The sequence below is a fragment of the Salvelinus sp. IW2-2015 genome, linkage group LG5 (assembly GCF_002910315.2).
Source record: "Salvelinus sp. IW2-2015 linkage group LG5, ASM291031v2, whole genome shotgun sequence".
In the NCBI taxonomy this organism is placed as follows: Eukaryota; Metazoa; Chordata; class Actinopteri; order Salmoniformes; family Salmonidae; genus Salvelinus; species Salvelinus sp. IW2-2015.
In genome coordinates this window covers 3,776,030-3,795,035 of record NC_036844.1, presented here as the reverse complement: position 1 = coordinate 3,795,035, position 19,006 = coordinate 3,776,030, and the positions used below count along the sequence as shown (strand labels likewise).

Genomic DNA, 19,006 nt, shown 5'->3' with positions numbered 1-19,006 from the left:
ATTTCTTCCAAAATGAAGGAGAAGCAAGAGAGAAAATGTTTGTCATTTCACTTTCAGTTTCATTTATTTAGCTATCAAATGCAGCTAGCTAGTTTAGCCTACTGAATCACGCTGCTCAAACAGAGGGATGCTGTGTTAGCTAGCTGGCTATGACTATRCAACACAACACTGGWACTCTTCCAAGTCAAGGTAAGCTTTTGGTATTACAAATTTGTTGCCACCGGGTCCGACGGCGAAACTGCTTACTGACTGTACACTAACATTATTGCATGATTTGTAGCTGGTTTACAAACGCGTTAGTTCTATTAGCTATGCTGACTATGATGTTACTTTAGCTAATATGGTGACAATGATGTAGGCTGTGTGTAGCGGTTTGGCTTGGAAAGGTTTTTTCACCTGGTCACAGAGCTGAAGTGTTGTGCATTGAAGTCCACAAGCGAAGGGACAKGGTGAGAGGAGGAGAGCGCATTGAAGGAATACAACGTGGCTACTATGAAAYTGAACTGTGTTTACGTGTGATCAGGGGTGTTGAAACAAATTCTGTTGAAATTATTATTTTTTAAATCTGAAAAACGGAAGCAAACGGAACAAAACGGGGATAAACATACCTGAATTTGTCCAATAGAAACACTCGTTTGCAACTGTTGGACTAATGATTACACCCTATATCAGCTAAAAGCAGGAAAGATTGTGGAAGGCGATATTCAATGACACTATCTGTCCATGTGTCACTTTCTGTCTCCTCAAATTTGTAATTTCCTGCATAGTGGTGTTGCCTGCTTTGAGCCATCTCATTCAGGTAATGGAGAGCGCAGATGATAACCCTTCCTAGGAAGAGAGGCATGCACAGCAACCTGTTAAAGCAACAGAGTCAGAGCCACCAAAGAAGAAAGCTGCCCTCTTGTTGAGTTCTTCTGAGTGGAGGACTGTCCACTACACTGGTGGTCACATTATGCAGGGGCCCACACAAGACCGGCCTGCATTGCACGAAGGCACCTGGCAACGCCTGCCACATCAGTACCTTGTGAGAGGTTGTTTTCACTCTCTGGACATATGGTACAGAAGAAGAGAGCAGCTTTATCATCTAAAAATGTCAACAGGCGTGTTTGTCTTTGCAACTGGCTCAGTAAAAAGAAATAGGAGGACGACTTAAGTGTATGGTCATAGGTTTATGTTCTGTGGAATTCATGACATTGTTGGACAGGTTTATGCTCTTTGTTGTTTGTATCCATAGAGACAGTTATTTGTTTCTTATAGCCAACCCTCCAATCAGTAATTGGGAGAACAATCATTTGGAATGGCTGAAGATTAGTGTGTGTGTGTGTGTAAACTTCAAGAAAATATATGAGGGAGTAGGCATACTGGGAGCATTAGTAAGTTCCAGGACTTTTGTAATGCTTATTTTGTTTATGGTGAATATGCCAATAAAAACATTCTGATACAGAATGTCCCTAAATACCTATAATGCCTTTTTTTAAATGGAAAAATATTCATTGAGCAAATTTAAGCAAATACTTTTTTTTACGATTAACTACAGAATTTTAGGAGATTAACCGGGATTAATGATTTTAATCGTTTGACAGCCCTAGTATTTTACAGTCAATATACAACCTAACCATGACATTACAAAATACGTAATTTCGACCAGTTTTGCCTGCAGGMTGACGATATGTGAAGTAGCAGCCAACCTGTATCCTGTCATTGTAGTTATCTAGTAGTAGAACTCCAGAGCTGGTGACTTTCTTGGTCTCCACCATGGTCTTCAGGTCCGCCAGAAGATTCATGTGCTTGGACATGTCAGTAGCTAGTACCTACGGGGACAAACAACAACATGTTGGATTAGTTCAATTGGGTGCTAAACTGGAACTCACTCACTCAAGCAGTCACTCACTTTCATTTGACAAATATTTTGCAATGTTCATATCTGTATCACTCACTCATTAATTAATTCATCCCTTTACTAGCTAGGTTCATCCACCCAACCACCCATCCACCCCACTCACTATGTCTATGACCATTTTCCTGAGCGACTGACGTTGTTTCTTGGTCAGGTTCTGAAAGATGTCACAGTTGTCTTCCTGCAGCAGCTTGAAGCCTACGGCCAGGTGGTGGTTCTCCAGGACTGACGAGTCATTGTACATGAGGGCCAGCTCTGAGTCTGGAGGGAAAACACACAGATAAAAGCACATGGTTAGAAAGCAGCTTTTCCGACATCATTTTGAATATTAGAGTAACATATATCAGGGTAATATTCATTAGGTATTTCTAGAGAAGCACGGACATTTTTTGCGAGTGTGTGTGTCTGTAGATTTGATTTGGTATGTCACTGTCTCTCTTTGCCACGCGCATGCACGTTGCATATTGAATAAAGTGAATCAAGTAGCCAAAGAAACATATTGGGACACTTTTACTACACACGCACGCACAAGTGCGCACGCGCAGACACAACACACAATGCCTACTACTCTGAGTAATCCCTACCTCATTTGACAGAGACAAGTCAAATATATATCTCTATCTATTGCACATACGCAGGCGCGCAGTCACACACACACACAATCACACACACACACAGGCACGTACACACACACACGCGTGTTCACGCAAGCACACATGGACGCACACACGGATTCCAAAGGATGGGTCCAATTAATTTGTTGCCATGGTGGCTAGGCTAACACATGTTATGTCATATCAGGATTGCGTAACTGGTGTGGATCAAAATCAGCTCCCAGTCAATCAGCCTAGAGAACAGACAGTCCAATCCCAACATTGTATAATCTTATACTAAGACAATGAATCCGGTTTCAATATGAATCAATGTACCCGTCATTCTATCTACAATACCATTTGGCTTGAACTGAGTTAATTTGTCTTGCAAGGCAATATTTTCTAGCCTGGTCCCAGATCTGTTTTTGCTGTCTTGCCAACTATACGGTCATTGTCACGCTAAAGTTGTTCATGTCAATGTCCATAGGAGATGATTATACAGCACAAACAGATCTGGGACCAGGCTACATGTTTTGCCCATTGGCAGACAATATGTATTTATGACTGTGAGTACCAGCCTCTTGGGCTGCTAACCCAGTCAGGGCTACACCCACAATAACATCTACTAAATATGTGAATGTGAAAAATAAAAATTGATTTGAAGGAAAAGCTAATCTAAACAGCCATCTACATTAGCACTGCGATAAAAGGCAAAAACYGCATGTCATGTGAGGTCGAATAGCTCATAACTGCAAAACATGGGAAAGACCACTCACTGGTACTGATGAGAAACTGGTTGGAGACCCCCGGGTGGTCTACGTCATGAATAGCACTGGCAAAGATGGCAGCAAGGATTTCCAGGTCTGTGAACACAGCCTGCGAAGACAAGAGGTGGAACCACTTTATGAGCACAACAAAACAATGAACACAATCTCACTGTATGAAACTCACTGTTCAATCCATCAAAACCAGGGTCATTCAAAAGGGAAGAAAACAGATTGGAACATACCTGGACTTSTCTAATAAGAAARTATCATCTTTGTTATCCATTGCAAAATGTTTTAAAACATTTTCTGTTGCCTGCCCTAATGAACACAACTCAGGTTACATTTAAAGCAAGTTTTAAACAAGACAAATATAAAAACAGATATAATTGCTGTGTTAAAAACACATTATTAACAGAACATAAGCCAAAAAGTTAAAAGAGGTGGCCATATTSACCGTATCAAATCCTACCAACAAAGTTTCCCCCCATAAAGCAACYGAGATGGTACATTCCCCTACCTCTAGAACAGGCGTGGACAGAAGCACGTGAGTGGATTGGGTGACATCAGCAGCATGGATGTTATTGTGATAGGCTACATCGCCATGGTAATAGTCTTCTAGAGTCTTCAGGTAAGTTATAAAGGTGTCTAATGGTATTTTGAATGTTTCAAATAAATGTCTTTCCTGAAAATGAGAGAACATGAGACACGGTCAAAACGAATCAAGAATAATGTCAGAATTATGGGTCAACTGACTGCTATTCACCATACCTACACTAACACACACACCGACACCGACACCGACACACACACACACACACACACACACACACACACACACACACACACACACACACACACAGTAAATTCGTATAAACGTTCTTACCTGAAAAATTGTGTACATCATTACTGTTAAAGGCCGGTTCCCCGAAAGCTCGGTGACTTTGAAAAGATTAAGGCCCCATTTATTGATGTCCTCAAGCTCCTGAAATCAGACATCATGGCCCGTTTTAGACACACCATTTTCCTCCAAACATACACTACATGGGCAAAAGAAATTGGATACCTGCTCYTCGAACATCTCATTCCAAAAWMATGGGCATTGATATGGAGTTGGTCCCCCCTTTTGCTGCTATAACAGCCTCCACTCCTCTGGGATGGCTTTCCACTAGATGTTGGAACATTGCTGCGGGGACTTGCTTCCATTCAGCCACAATAGCATTAGGCTTGCAGTCAGCGTTCCAATTCATCCCAAAGGTGTTCGATGGTGTTGAGGTCAGGGCTCTGTGCAGGCCAATCAAGTTCTTCCACACCGATCTCAACAAACCATTTCTGTATGGACCTTGCTTTGTGCACGGGGGCATTGTCATGCGGAAACAGGAAAGGGCCCCAAACTGTTGCCACAAAGTTGGAAGCACAGAATCGTCTAGAATGTCATTGTATGCTGTAGTGTTAATATTTCCCTTCACTGGAACTAACTGGCCTAGCCCGAAACATGAACAACAGCCCCAGACCATTATTCCTCCTCCTCCAAACTTTACAGTTGGCACTATGCATTGGGGCAGGTAAGGTTCTCCTAGCATCCGCCAATCCCAGATTCGTCCATCGGACTTCCAGACGGTGAAGCGAAATTCAGATGGTGAAGCGTTTCTACTGTTCCAGAGTCCAATGGAGGCGAGCTTTACACCACTCCAGCCGACGCTTGGCATTGCACATGGTGATCTTAGCGGCTGCTCAGCCATGGAAACCCATTTCATGAAGCTCCCTACGAACAGTTATTGTACTGATGTTGCTTCCAGAGGCAGTTTGGAACTCGGTAGTGAGTGTTGAAACTGAGGACAGATGATTTTTACAKGCTACGCCCTTCAGCACTCGGCGATCCCGTTCTGTAAGCTTGTGTGGCCTACCACTTTGCGGCTGAACAGTTGTTGCTCGTAGACGTCTCCACTTCACAATAASAGCACTTACAGTTGACCGGTACAGCTCTAGCAGGGCAGGAATTTGATGAAGTGACTTGTTGGAAAAGTGGCATCCTATGACGGCGCCACGTTGAAAGTCACTGAGCTCTTCAGTATGGGCCGTTCTACTGCCGATGTTTGTCTACGGAGATTGTATGGCTGTGTGCTCGATTTTATACACCTGTCAGCAATGGGTCTGGCTGAAATAGCCGAATCCACTAATTTGAAAGGGTGTCCACATACTTTTGCCATCTAGTGTATTATAAGAGAAATTATATACATTAATACACAATTACACATTTTCCATGACAAAAATGCATAACTCCGGTATAGTCTGGAATTCAACCAAAACAACATTGTAGGTTTATCCGTACTGCGCTGTACAAAATCACATTCTAAGTAAAGATGTTTCGAGACAATGTCTGTATCACAGTCTAACAACAGACAATTAAGACACAAATAACGCAAAGCCAGTATCATCTTAATAATATAGGGTGTATCTTCAGAGCTACTTCGTTACTTTTCTGGATTGGGTATTCACACCACGTAGCATGTTTGGTTGAATCCAGCCCATCTCCCGTATTACCACATGCCCTGTATGCCAATCAGCAATCCACTGTGGCGTAACATTATATAGGTGACCCTTTATTAAGGCATCCTATCACCTGGATCTCAATAGAATCAATTTAGTCCATATCACTATATGGGAAATTACAGAGGTGACCCTTTTAGGCATCCTATCACCAGCAACTTGWCCGATTTTGGCCTAAATCTGAAGTGGTGATCAGTGCTAGAAGATTAATAAGCACTAGAACATGGGTTAGCTCTGGTGGTAATCTCTAGCTAGCTACGATGGTGCCCTAAAGTACTATAACGGAACAGTGGGAAAATGACTAGAATAAAAATAGAATGATAGAACAATGAAGAGGCCCGGTTCAGGCCACACTTCACCTTGGGAAAAGTACAAAAGTCCAGATAAAGGCCCGGCCAAAACTCAAAAGGACATTATGTAGCTAGAGGTTAAAGTGATACACAAATGTGTACTACAGCAATCATTTCACATTTAGCAGACACTCTTATGCAGAGCAACTTACAGTAGTGAGTGCAAACATTTCCATACTAGTCCCCCGTGGGAATTGAACCCACAACCCTGGTGTTGCCAGCACCATTCTCTACCAACTGAGCCACACAATATGTTATAAAATGTGTATATGTTACAAATTCCAATTTGTACAATATGTTAGGATTTTGTAAGTGCTTAAGATCCCAGACTGCATCTTTAAGTTCCTTCCTCAAGGGCACAACAGTATTTCTTTCCTAAGTTCATAACAGATAAATCGTTGACTTTAGTCTGTAAAACAAAAGCACAACCAAAAGATTGCTCTTATATCTGATTGTTTTATCTACCTTAGTTGAATACCCTGATTGTAAGTCGCTCTGGCTAAGAGAAGCTAAGAGCGTCTGCTAAATGACTTAAAATGTCAATATAATGTCAAAATGCTCCTTCACCGTTGCCAGTTTGTCGTCTGTCCCGGTCTTGACCCCAAAACGGGGTACAGTGTTGGAGAGGCTAGTGCTGTGCTGCAGCTTCTTCACACCACTCATCTGACACATGGGCTTGGCATTCTTCTTGTCCGTCTTCACCTTCTGCATCTGGGGGCATGGCCTCTCCGCGCCATGCTGCTTGTCTGGGGAAGAGTGAAGGAAGGAGGGGATAGATATAGGACGAGAGGGACGAAATACACAAAGTTATTTTTTGTTGTTGCATATTTTATGCTCGTCGGCTGAAGCCTAACTTGAGATCGCACTCTCCAATAATCARGCATTGAGGTCAATTGGGGACTTGATTTTACGCACCCTGATCTCAAGTTAGGATTGGTTCTAACTTGGTTACATTTTATCAAACGATATGGATTGTTATACGGCAATTCCGTAACGGAATTACACTGAGAATGGTATACCAAAAAGTATACCAAACAAAAAACATTGATTTCAAAGTTTAACAAACCATAGAATTCTACGGACTACTTAACAATTTCACAGATTTTTTTTGAACAAAAACACATTTACGGGAAGAACTGTGCAGATAGAAAGTTGGGTAACAGATTAAAACTGAGGGATATTTTACCATAATTATGTTACTAAACTTTGCATCTGCATAGTTTTTGTTGTAATTTTTTTTTTTTTACTGTGTAAATTGTTGAAAGTAGTCATTGTGCATAGAGTTGTATGGTTTGTTATACTTTAAAAGCAATGTTTTTTGTTTAACATACCTTTTAAAGTGAAAAATCAGAGTCTCAGTGTAATTCTGTTATCGTGGAATTGCCCAATACCCAAATTATTTGGAGGCTTTTTGGTTATGGGGAGTTTCAGTTTGAGGGGACATTTTTGTGGACTGAGCGATTGAGACTCTTTACTTGACTTTTGGGGACTTGTACTTGTTGTTATAAGTACTGACAACAGAACAGCAAGGTCAGTCAGTCTTACCTAAGAAGGTTCTGGAGATGAACTCAGAGACCTGGTTCCCCGAGCGACTCATCTGAGACATGTGAGACAGCTCCCTGTTCAACATCCTCTTGAACTGGACACCGAGAGAGGGAAGAGAAAGAAAATGAGATAGAGAGGGGGGGATTACTCCTGCGCATATATGACATTGTGTAGACTATAAAGGGTAAATAATAGCATACTTAGCGTACATACATCATAAAGCATCACAACGATGTCACATTATTTTACTATTTTACCTCAATGAAAATGACTGCACTGATGAAAACACTTAACAAACCAGTAAAGTCAAACCTTCTCTCAAGTTTTTGGAATGACACTGTGAATGAATAGACATTATCCAAAGGCAGCAACCCAAACCTACAAGCTTTAACATAAACTTAGCTGTCTGGGATCTGTTGAAAATATTTTGCTCCGGAAAACGAAAATGAGTGTTTCTTATTGGAAGAGGTAGTCTGTCCCTGTTTTAGTCGGTATTTTTCCATTTGGTGCCTAATGTACTTAGCCCTGAAATTGCTTGAATTCTAAATCAGCATCAAGGTCAACATACTGTACCTTTATGTACCCCAATGACACAGAACGTAAGGAGGTTTGTGTCATGGCGGTACATCGATGCAGTAAAATCGAAAACAGATAGACCCAAAACATGTACACAAAGGTGTCCCTCAAAACATCTGTCATACAATCAATCGTGACATAATCCATAAAGTAGTGTCTCCATGGCCTTGATGGCATAATCTATAAATTATTTTGAGGCAAATAAACCTAGAGGATAGTAACAAGATTGAATACAGAAGGCGTAAGGTAGGCGAATACACACAAAACATCACTAATCTAGTTATGGCTATAACATCAATGATAAAGTATTATCCTCCCCCCCAAAAAATCCAATGCTGAATAACTGGATAGAATGGGACCTAGAGCTTCTGAAGGGTCCGTAAGACAGGTAGCTACATTACGAGGACACTAGTCAGCTGCGTCTTCGACTAGCTCTTTGGAGCGGACCTAACATGGTTGTGGAGAAGATGCTAGCTACGTCTGAGGAAGACTGCACCAATCAGTGACCGTCAAGCCCAAATTGAACCAAGAGCATTCAAGATGTGCCTATTAGGCAAGTGAACGGCCTTCATTTGGTGTTCTAATTCCACTGTGGAAGACATGGATACTAACTGAAATCCCTCGCAGTGCATCCCTCTAACTATTGGCCTCATCTTGGTGTCTAAATGGTTGTGGATATACRCGGACCTTGTGTGTGTGCGGGATGTGCATACTTGCAAGTGTGTAATCTAAAGCAATATTTTTGGTGAACACTCACAAGACATAGGCTGTTTCTCAATATGTATACTACTTACTGTGCTCCACACTCCCCCTACTACAAAAAGTAGTAGCTATAGGTTATCCCTCCATGGTTATTTAGCCCAAGTTAGCTGGTCAGCTAAGCTAGCAATCACACACCACAATCCATGGCTACATGGGTGACTACACAGTCTGCAAGTACTCTGTCAACCCTGGGAAAGCATGCCAATATAACCTGATACTAGCTACATTACAAATAAACATCCTTCAACAACGTATCCCTGGATTTTATTTTTTGAAGTGAGAGGGCAGGAGTCAGGAGACGAGAGATATGCGTGCCTCACAGTAACCTCAGCCCGACTATGCCCTGTAACATTACTGCCTATTCACTTCATCTGCTGCCAATCAGCCAGGCGAATGGCAACACAGTCGACACAAGATACATAAGCAAACTTATCAGCCAGCTAGTTTTAACAGGCAAAAACGTTATGCAAGGTACAGTGCCTAGCTAGCTACAAATTCTTCTTGGCCCTATTGACTTAATATAGGGTTGCGATCTACGCATACTACAGTGGGTGTTGTAGGCAGCTAAACATGAAAACAATTAACACAGTGTGTATTTATTCAGATTTCAAGATACAATATTGTAGTCAGGAAACATGGGATGTGAACGGGCAACATTTCATTCTGAAGAAGGACTTTCTCTCGCTTCAGCCCAAATAATGGCCGCCATTGATTTTTGTTGAGTCATATTTCAGTGTGTACTTTCCGTTTCGGATACTTTGATTTGGACTCATACTCCGACTGGTGTGTGCTCCAATTTGCGTGCTCAGAGTACATTAGTATGCATATTGAGAAACACCCATAGAGTAAGCCAAATATACACAGTGTACAAAACATTAGGAACACSTTCCTAATACTGAGTTGCACCCCCTTTTGTCCTCATGGACTCTACAAGGTGTTGAAATTGTTCCACAGAGATGCTGGTCCATGTTGACTCCAATGCTTTCCACATTTGTGTCAAGTTGGCTGGATGTTCTTTGGGTGGTGGATCATTCTTGCTACACACAGGAAACCTTTGAGTGTGAAAAATCCAGCAGCGTTGCAGTTCTTGTCACACACAAATCGGTGCGCCGGGCATTGACTACCATACCCCGTTCAAAGGCAATTAAATATTTTTCACCATCTAAATGGCACACATACACAATTCATGTCTCTATTGTCTCAAGGCTTAAAAATCATTCTTTAACTGATCTCCTCCCCTTCATCTACACTGACTGAAGTGGATTTAACAGGTTACATCAATAAGGGGTCATAGCTTTCACATGGATTCACCTGGTCAGTCTGTGTCATGGAAAGAGTAGGTGTTCCTAATGAAATGTACACTCAGGGTAGACTAATGCTACTACTACTATATTTCACAATGGGTCGAAGGTGAGAAAATAAAGTCCCTTAGGAGAAGGGCAAGAGCTTAAAAAATCTGCAGCTCACTGAAAAAAAGCAAGCTGTTGAAGATCAGAACCTCCAAAACTCTTAGAATCAACCCTTGTGATTGATGCTGAGAAGAGAAACACATTTTACACTAGTGCGCAATGCACTGTGCAGTATAATTGATGCAACATAAAGCATTGTTACACTTATTTAATGTCAGTAACCTCTACTATTACCATAGTGGATGTGAACACAGCTCTCTTTGCAATTCAAAAGAGAATCATGCAAAAGCAGATACGTCTTTGATGAACACTTCCTGGTTGTGAGAACGTGGCTTATGAAGGGTTATTAATGGAGGGAAACAATGCAGCGCTATTTATATGGAGATAGCTAACACCCACTAGTCCCATGCTCTCGTCCTCGCCCAGCCTTTCATGAATGGACACACAGGGACAGAAAGTCATGGACGAGCTCATTTGAAAAACAAATCCAAGGAGATCCGTAGTGGCTCTCTACTGTACGTAAAGGGGAGGGCCTATCTAGGCGTGAGGCACAATGATACTGTAGTTGCGTGTCTTCTTAAAAGGGGATGGTCGTAGATATTATGCGTGGTCATAATGAGTGTCGTTACGAAGGGAATTGTTGAGTTGAGTTCATGCCCGACTACATTGCAAAAGCCAGATCTTACAACGCCAAGATAGGTATTTAACATATCAGCTGATCACACCATACAGTATGATATAGCAATCTGGTACCCGACTGCACAGTCGATGACGTAGCACACACAACCATTGGTTGATTCAATGCAACGCCTGTGCATCTAGTCGACCAATGGATGTAGATCAGGGAGTGACAGTTTGGTCACTTCCTAAAGCGATGGCCTTATGCCAGAGGCAATGGCTAGGAAATATCTGGACAGGTATTATTGTGACACACAACTATTGTATGCTGAATGAGTTTGTGTTCAGTGTATTATGTGTACACATCATCATACATGCACAAACACAGCACTCACATAAGACAACGGCTGTGAAAGCAAAGCATTAGGTCGGAACTATGGGCTAGAGTGCAGCCCGGTTGGTCAATCTTGCAGAATAAACTACGGTGGTTAGGCAACTAAAAGTTTTGCGATTATGCTGCGGGACTGAGAGGTAATTTGTGGTTTAGTGCGGTACCCTGCGGCACTACTTCATTGCTCCAGAACAGCTCAAGGGGGAGTTAGAGCACTGATTATGCTTTTGGGTCCTACTGTGTCTCTAACTGACAATGAATGGGCGACATAAACCTACATAGAAACGGATAATTGTGCACGACTTTTTATTCTAAGAGAAATTTAGACTACAATTAGGGTCTGGAAATGTTAGGATTATTTTGCTCTTACTGTAGTACTGTAGCCTACTCCCGACCGGTTATGTGGTCTAAGACACTGCATCGCAGTGAAAACAGCATTGCTACAGATGCTGGTTCAACACCCGTGCCGGCTGCGACTGGGAGACCCATGAGGCGACTGTGGGCATTTGGTTTCTCTCCCTCTAAAAACAGAAATTATTCTAAATGACAAATTGYCTTTATTTACAAATTAGAAACAATTTCTCACCGCATGTTCAAGAATGGCCATTTTCCTGGCTCACTTTAGTATTTGAAAACGAAATCTCCAAAATATCGTTATTTTTTACACAAAGCGATAATTATTAATATTATTAACAATTCATGTAGAATGATATAAAAGCCCCTTAGATATTCTCACAGACCAGATTTGTCCTTATGAAAAATGCCCCTTAAATATTAATTTATAATCCTCCAATCCTCTAAATCAGTGGTTCCTAAACRTTTTGTAGTCCCGTACCCCTTCAAACATTCKACCTCCAGCTGTGTACCCCCTCTAGCACCAGAGTCAGCGCACTCTCAAATGTTGTTTTTTTGCCATCATTGTAAGCCTGCCACACACACTATACAATACATTTATTGAACATAAGAATGAMTMTGAGTTTTTGTCACAACCCGGCTCGTGGGAAGTGAAAGAGCTCTTATAGGACCAGGGCACAAATAATAATAATAATCAAAAATGTTGCTCTTTATTTAGCAATCTTACATATAAAACTTTATTTGTTCATCGGAAATTGTGAATAACTCACCARAGGTTAATGAGACGGGTGTGCTTGAAAGGATGCACATAACTCTTCAATGTTGGGTTGTATTGGAGAGAGTCTCAGTCTTAAATAATTTTCCACACACAGTCTGTGCCTGTATTTAATTTTCATGCTAGTGAGGGCCGAGAATCCACTCTCACATTGAGTCCACTCTTGCAAAGGGCATCAGTGTTAAGGTTAAACCTCTTGCCGCTCAGATCCCTTTAGCGGGATCATTTTCGTCTACATCTGGTGAATTGCAGAGCGCCAAATTCAAATTAAATTACAAAAAATATGTAATTTTCATGAAATCACAAGTGCAATACACAAAAACACAGCTTAACTTGTTGTTAATCCAGCCGGCGTGTCAGATTTCAAAAAGGCTTTACGGTGAAAGCAAACCATGCGATTATGTGAGGACAGCTCTCAGCAGACAAAACATTACAAACAGCTAGCAGCAAAGTAGATTGGTCACGAAAGTCAGAAAAGCAATACAATTAATCACTTACCTTTGATGATCTTCGTATGTTTGCACTCACGAGACTCCCAGTTACACAATAAATGTTTGTTTTGTTCGATAAAGATTATCTTTAGAAAACATTGGTTGGCGCATTTTGTTCAGTAATCCACAGGCTCGTGCGGTCACGACGGGCAGACGAAAATTCCAAATAGTATCCGTAAAGTTCGTAGAAACATGTCAGACGTTTTTATAATCAATCCTCAGGTTGTTTTTACAATAAATAATCGATAATATTTCAACCGTACGGTAGCCTTTTCAATAGAAGAGAGAAAGAAAAAGTCTCGCTCCCGGCGTAGGCGCATGCACAAATCTGAGGACATCTGGCTATCCACTGACGTGATGTGATCATTCTCGCTCATTTTTCAGAATAAAAGCCTGAAACTATGTCTAAAGACTGTTCACACCTTGTGGAAGCCATAGGGAAAGGAATCTGGTTGACATCCCTTTAAATGGAGGATAGGCTTGCAATGGAAAAGAGTAGTTTCAGAAAAACAGCACTTCCTGGATGGATTTTCCTCAGGTTTTCGCCTGCCATATCAGTTCTGTTATACTCACAGACAATATTTTGACAGTGTTGGAAACTTTAGAGTGTTTTCTATCCTAATCTGCCAATTATATGCATATTCTAGCTTCTGGCCCTGAGAAATAGGCAGTTTACTTTGGGCACGTTTTTCATCCAAACATTAAAATACTGCCCCCTAGCCTAAAGAGGTAGCACAATTTGCCAAGGCAGGATACTCTGAGTGCAGATCTATCAAGAAATCTGGCAGTGGCTTCTGATTAAATTCAATTTTCACAGAACCGCTTGTTGCAATTTCGATGAGGCTCTCTTGTTCAGATATCGGTAAGTGGACTGGAGTTAGGGCATGAAAGGGATAACGAATCCAGTTGTTTGTGTCATCCGTTTCGGGAAAGCACCTGCGTCATTGCGCATCAAGCTCACTCATGTGCTTCGCTATATCACATTTGACATTCCCCTTAAGCTTGAGTTCATTTGCACTCAAAAATAATCATACAATGATGGAAAGACCTGTGTGTTGTCCTTGTTAATGCAGACAGAGAAGAGCTCCAACTTCTTAATCATAGCCTCAATTTTGTCCCGCACATTGAATATAGTTGCGGAGAGTCCCTGTAATCCTAGATTCACATCATTCAGGTGAGAAAAAACATCACCCAGATATGCCAGTCGTGTGAGAAACTCGTCATCATGCAAGCGGTCAGACAAGGGATTTTTTTTTTTTTTTTTTAACTCATCTCTCAATTCAAGAAAAAGTGTCAATACTTTGCCCATTGATAACCAGCGCACTTCTGTATGTTGTAAAAGCGTTACAAGGTCGTTGCCCATATCATTGCATAATGCAGAAAATACACAAGAGTTCAGGGGCCTTGCTTTAATTAACAAAGTTAACCATTTTCACTGTAGTGTCCAAAACATCTTTCAAGCTGTCAGGCACTCCCTTGGCAGCAAGAGCCTCTCAGTGGATGCTGCAGTATACCCAAGTGGCATCGGGAGCAACTGCTTTCACGCGCGTTACCACTCCATGGTAATGCGCGTGCAATGTCTCATTGTCATTTGCTATTATTATATTGAACCTATTCGGTTAACTTTAGCTAGCTATGACAATCGGCTTGTATTGCTAGTACTCAACGGATTGGGTTTATGGTTCATTGTTTAGCTAGCATGTCTAAACAAAAGACTCCACTTCACCAGATAATTACATGACCCATCAACTTATCCAGGTATGTCTGACGCTGATTATGGCTATCTATTGTATAATAATGCCAAAATATTTGCATCTGGAATTTGTCTTTCAGCATCAGTAGAACACGCCTGACTTTCCTCCACCAGTCATACAAGGAGAATGGTCTAATGCCTCCCATCAAAAAGAGAGCTGGATCAAGCAAGCACAGGTTACAGCTGAAGCATGAGGACTTGCAGCGAGTTGTGAACTTCATCAGTAAGTTCTCAGAGGATAATGCAATAGTATTACCAAAATGCCACCCAGGACACAAACACTTTGGTGGAAAGCTGCTGCCATCTCACGTGACAAAAGCAGCAGTGTGGCGTCTCTACAAGGAATCGATGACAACACTTGGTATGCAAAGCATAAACAACACATTTGGATTATTTAATTTACCTCCAACATGATTGGCATTACATTTATTGATCTCACATTATTTCTGTGTTTTCCAGAGGTTTGTGTAGTCAGGCTGTCTTCTTTCAGGAATCTATGGAGAAAATATCTGCCCCACATCTCAAGCACTAAGCCCAGGACAGACCTGTGCTGGCAGTGCCAGAGGAACAACTATCAGGTCTTCAGATCTGCCAATCTTCCAGAAGCTGTGAAGTCAGCCAAGCTGAAGAAGCAAGAGCAGCATCTCCTGCTTGTACAGGGTGAGCGGTGTGTCTACCAGAAGATGGTTGCTGACAGTAAGACCACCGGTCAACACCTGCTGTTGTCTCTTGGGGCCCCTACTGAACCAGCAAGCAAAGACATCAGGATGTATTACAGGTTTGATTTTGATCAACAAGTAAGAAACATTTCTACCATTATGCTGATTAAGGACACACACACATATATATATATATATATATATAGTTATACACTGCTCAAAAAAATAAAGGGAACACTAAAATAACACATCCTAGATCTGAATGAATGAAATATTCTTATTAAATACTTTTTTCTTTACATAGTTGAATGTGCTGACAACAAAATCACACAAACATTATCAATGGAAATCAAATMTATCAACCCATGGAGTCTGGATTTTTAGTCTGGATTTGGAGTCACACTCAAAATTAAAGTGGAAAACCACACTACAGGCTGATCCAACTTTGATGTAATGTCCTTAAAACAAGTCAAAATGAGGCTCAGCAGTGTGTGGGGCCTCCACGTGCCTGTATGACCTCCATACAATGCCTGGGCATGCTCCTGATGAGSTGGCGGATGGTCTCCTGAGGGATCTCCTCCCAGACCTGGACTAAAGCATCTGCCAACTCCTGGACAGTCTGTGGTGCAATGTGGCGTTGGTGGATGGAGCYAGACATGATGTCCCAGATGTGCTCAATTGGATTCAGGTCTGGGGAACGGGCGGGCCAGTCCATCGCATCAATGCCTTCCTCTTGCAGGAACTGCTGACACACTCCAGCCACATGAGGTCTAGCATTGTTTGCATTAGGAGGAACCCAGGGCCAACCGCACCAGCATATGGTCTCACAAGGGGTCTGAGGATCTCATCTCGGTACCTAATGGCAGTCAGGCTACCTCTGGCGAGCATGGAGGGCTGTGTGGCCCCCCAAAGAAATGCCACCCCACACCATGACTGACCCACCGCCAAACCGGTCATGCTGGAGGATGTTGCAGGCAGCAGAACGTTCTCCACTGCATCTCCAGATTCTGTCACGTCTGTCACGTGCTCAGTGTGAACCTGCTTTCATCTGTGAAGAGCACAGGGCACCAGTGGCGAATTTGCCAATCTTGGTGTCCTCTGGAAAATGCCAAACGTCCTGCACGGTGTTGGGCTGTAAGCACAACCCCACCTGTGGACGTCGGGCCCTCATACCACCCTCATGGAGTCTGTTTCTGACCGTTTGAGCAGACACATGCACATTTGTGGCCTGCTGGAGGTCATTTTGCAGGGCTCTGGCAGTGCTCCTCCTGCTCCTCCTTGCACAAAGGCAAAAAAGTATTTAGTCAGCCACCAATTGTCCGAAGTTCTCCACTTAAACGATATATATATAGTGGGGAGAATAAGTATTTGATACACTGCCGATTTTGCAGGTTTTCCTACCTACAAAGCACGTAAAGGTCTGTAATTTTTATCATAGGTACACTTCAACTGTGAGAGACGGAATCTAAAATTCCAGAATATCACATTGTATGATTTTTAAGTAATTAATTTGCATTAAAATCTTGATGTGATTGGACTGACTGAAACATGACTTAAGCCTGATTAATTTACTGTGTTAAATCAGGCCTCTCCTCTTGGTTACAGTAGTGACCATATCCCCTGCGCATCCAGCAAAGGCAGAGGTGTTGCTAACATTTACGATAGCAAATTTAAATTTACCAAAAAAATGACTACGTTTTCGTCTTTTGAGCTTGTAGTCATGAAATCTATGCAGCCTACTAAATCACTTTTTATAGCTACTGTTTACAGGCCTCCTGGGCCATAAACAGCGTTCCTCCGAGTTCCCTGAATTCCTATCGGACCTTGTAGTCATGGCAGGTAATATTCCAATTTTTGGTGACGTTAATATTCACATGATAAAGTCCACAGACCCTCTCCAAAAGGCTTTCGGGGCCATCATCGACATGTCTCTGGACCTACTCACTGTCAGTCATACTCTGGACCTAGTTTGTCCCATGGAATAAATGTTGTGGATCTTAATTTTTTATCTCATAATCCTGGACTATTGGACCACCATTTTATTACGTTTGCAATTGCAACAAATAATCTGCTTAGACCCCAACCAAGGATCATCAAAAGCCATGCAAAGATTCCTAGATGCCCTTCCAGACTCCCTCCACCTACCCAAGGATGTCAGACCACAAAAATCGGTTAACCACCTAACTGAGGAACTGAATTTAACCTTGCGTAATACCCTAGATGCAGTCGCACCCCTAAAAACAAAAAACATTTGTCATAAGAAACTAGCTCCCTGGCATACAGAAAATACCCGAGCCCTGAAGCAAACTTCCAGAAAACTTGAACGGAAATTGCGCTCCACCAAACCGGAAGTCTTCCGACTAGTTTGGAAAGACAGTACTGTGCAATATTGAAGAGCCCTCACGAAAGACAGTACTGTGCAATATTGAAGAGCCCTCACGGCTGCTCGATCATCCTATTTTTCCAACTTAATTAAGGAGAATAAGAATAATCCAAAATGTATTTTTGATACTTTCGCAAAGCTAACTAAAAAGCAACATTCCCCAAGAGAGGATGGCTTTCACTTCAGCAGTGATAAAGTCATCAACTTCTTTGACAAAAAGACCATCATTGGAAAGCATATTACGGACTCCTCTTTGAATCTGCGAATTTGTCCAACGCTCAGTTGTCCTGAGTCTGCACAACACTGCCAGGACCTAGGATCAAGGGAGACACTCAAGTTTTTTCATCCTATATCTCTTGACACATTCATGAAAATAGTCATGGCCTCTAAACCTTCAAGCTGCATACTGGACCCTATTACACCTAAACTACTGAAAGAGCTGCTTCCTCTGCTTGGCCCTCCTATGTTGAACATAATAAAATGGCTCCCTATGCACCGGATGTGCACCAAACTCACTAAAAGTGGCAGTAATAAAGCCTCTTTTGAAAAAGCCAAACCTTGACCGAGAAAATATAAAACACTATCGGCCTAAATCGAATCTCCCATTCCTCTCAAAAATGTTAGAAAAAGCTGTTGCGCAGCAACTCAGTGACTTCCTGAAGATAAACAACGTACACAAAACGCTTCAGTCTGGTTTTAGACCCCATCATATCACTGAGACTGCACTCGTGAAGGTGGTAAGTTACCTTTTAATGGCATCAGACCAAGGCTCTGCATCTGTCCTCGTGCTCCTAGACCTTAGTGCTGCTTTTGACARCATCGATCACCACATTCTTTTGGAGAGATTGGAAACCCAAATTGGTTTAGATCTTATCTGTCGGAAAAATATCAGTTTGTGTCTGTGGATGGTTTGTCCTCTGACAAATTAATTGTACGTTTCGGTGTTCCTTAAGATTCCGTTTTAGGACCACTATTGTTTTCACTATATATTTTGTATCATGGTGATTTCGTTCGGAAACATAATGTTAACTTTCACTGCTATGCGGACGATACACAACTGTACATTTCGATGAAACATGGTGAAGCCCCAAAATTGCCCTCCCTGGAAGCCTGTATTTCAGACATAAGGCAGTGGA

The 19,006-nt window shown here is 41.9% G+C and overlaps 1 pseudogene; it reads right to left on the bottom strand.

Annotated features, from left to right (window-relative positions):
- Positions 1 to 19,006, bottom strand: part of LOC111964470 (3',5'-cyclic-AMP phosphodiesterase 4D-like) — a 51,820-nt pseudogene that overhangs the window by 12,260 nt on the left and 20,554 nt on the right.